Below are 2500 nucleotides of genomic sequence, written 5' to 3'. Positions count from 1 at the left end.
ACAGAAGAGCCGGTGTGTTGCCGTCACAATTTAAAGGAAAAAAGTGTAACTCTCTCATCATAATTCTTGATTCCTCTTGTTATTTGATGATATTTATGATTATTACGATTCTATTTATTATGGACATTATTCTTAATATTTAAGCTCTCTGTCTCCCTCTGCTGGTTGCTCTTCACGTTGCGTTGCTCCTTGGTTGATATTGTCGTGCTTCTTTGGGAGAGGTGAAACCCCCCTGGGAGACCCTGTGCCATAGAAATTGTGCCATGGTTCTCTCTCTCTCTCTCTCTCTCTCTCTCTCTCTCTCTCTCTCTCTCTCTCTCTCCCTCTCTCGTTCTCTCTCTCTCTCTCTCTCTGTTTTGACTCCATAGTCACTAACACTGTAAGCATGCCCCATGGGACGATCCACTTTTTTACTCTTGAATAAAATATGCATGAACCTTTTGTATGGATACGGAGACTTTATTTCCTTGCCATTGAGCATGGACACACGCACACACATACATTCAGAATCTGACACACCCTTATCAGAGAGGCATTTCGCATCAAGGCCAGTGGAACTGACTGGACCTGTTTGTCGCGTGTCTCTTTCTGATGTCATATCTGTCAAGAGACGGTTTCAAATGTGTCACGTGATGACGCATAAATTAAGCTTCAGCCTGTCCAAACATTTAGCGACGCCAAACCCAACCACTTTTTTGCCAATATGCTATCAAAATTCTGTTTCAACTGCTGCTACAAATGGTCACGTGCTGTTTCCACCCGGTTTAATGGCTGAAACTACAAGTCAAACTTCTTATCTTTCTGGAGACATCTTGTTTTAATCATTCACTATAGCCGTTTCCTTACCAGAGTCTGGGAAATGATGTTATTGCTGATGAAAAAGCTGCGAGTTGAAATCCCCAAATCCAACCAGTCCTCTCTGAACATCTATGCTGCTAGCGTAGCTTTGCAGTTTACTGGGCTAGTTTTGCAGGGCCTTGCTTCTTCGTGGTATATTCTTCTTCTGTGGTACCGTCGCCCAAGCGGCTCATTGCTACTTTCTCTTATCAAAGGCACTTTCATAAGGTATTTGGACCTTTTATCATGCACATTTTAATATGAAACTTTACACATAGAGTGTGAAGATATCTGCAAATAAAAGCGACTTGCGACAGCTGACAATTAAAGGAACACTCCGCCCATTTTCAACCAGCTTTGTATCATTAGAACATCAGTAGTATATCAGAAAACTGTAAACTGTTTTGAAGTCTGTAATTTAATTTGGCAGTTATTGAGTGTTAAAGTGTGGACCACTGACATCACTGGTCCACACTAACTCAAATTAATAACTCATTAACTCAAATCAACTCTCAATAACTGTCAAACTATTCATCATTCATCTAGTTTGACAGTTATTGAGAGTTGATTTGAGTTAATGAGTTATTAATTTGAGTTAGTGTGGACCAGTGATGTCACTGGTCCACACTTTAACACTCAATAACTGTAAAATTAAATGACAGACTTCAAAACCGTTGACAGTTTTCTGATATACTACTGATGTTCTAATGATACAAAGCTGGTTGAAAATGGGCGGAGTGTTCCTTTAAGCTCTTGAATAGCCCGCAAAGAAGGAGGAAGTACGTCACTCGGTCCCCAAACTGAGCTGGTCACGTTTGGGTATATGTGGTTAGGTAGGGCGTCGGTTCCGTTACAAACACATAACCAATGAATTCAGAAACCATTATTCTCACAGTGCATCAATATGAACAGAAAATAGAAAATGCTATGCATACTTGCTAATTCCACTTCTGTCTCGGATACACTTATATACATTTCAGTGTGAACTGACAATAAAGTACCGTATATCGTATCGTATCGTATCGTATCGTATCGTATCGTATCGTATCGTATCGTATGTAGGCAGTGATTCCCAACCAGGGGTATGTGTACCCCTAGGGGTACTTGAGCAGCTTGCAGGGGGTACTTGGAAAGATTGGGGATTACAATTTACTTCCAAAATGATAAATAATAACACGACACTCATTTACAGCCAGCACTTCCTCTTTCACAAGCCTAGACCTCCTCCTGCTCTGGGTGCATCTCTTTTTGCGTAATAAGATAAGGGAAGCTAAGCAGAGGAGGGTTTCACAGAAATCAAAAGAGAAAGTGGTGGGTTGAAGCGAGGGAGGCAGAGAGGAGAGGAAGGACCAGGCGAGACAAAAGAGATCTCTCTTTAGCTGGACCACAGTGAACAGATCAAGGTGAGTCCCTACTCATTTTTTCCAGTAAAACCCTTGTAACATGTTGGTACTCTTTGTGTACGTTTTTAATTTTCGCATTACGCTAATTTGTGCATCGTTAGTCTGAGAGGTATAAAATTATGCCCAGGTGGGATTTTTGGGGGGTTGTTTAACTTGTTTTACAAAAGTGCACTACTCAGTCTATTAGGACCATTTCCTGTCACCCTTTAGAAAGAATAGTTCCTAAAACCAGGTTGGGTACTCAATGTTGGGTAGGCTAC

At 41.1% G+C, this 2500-nt stretch overlaps 1 protein-coding gene across 1 annotated transcript in view; it reads left to right on the top strand.

Moving 5' to 3' along the window:
- The first annotated feature begins 2152 nt into the window (after positions 1–2152).
- Positions 2153–2500, top strand: part of sting1 (stimulator of interferon response cGAMP interactor 1) — a 9597-nt gene continuing 9249 nt past the window's right edge. Inside the window, exon 1 of the mRNA XM_083652143.1 lies at positions 2153–2240. The gene's annotated coding sequence lies outside the window, so the exon portion shown is untranslated. The remainder of the gene's footprint in view (positions 2241–2500) is intronic.

Source organism: Poromitra crassiceps (genome assembly GCF_964638095.1).
Source record: "Poromitra crassiceps genome assembly, chromosome: 15".
In the NCBI taxonomy this organism is placed as follows: Eukaryota; Metazoa; Chordata; class Actinopteri; order Beryciformes; family Melamphaidae; genus Poromitra; species Poromitra crassiceps.
This window is presented reverse-complemented; position numbering and strand designations above follow the sequence as displayed.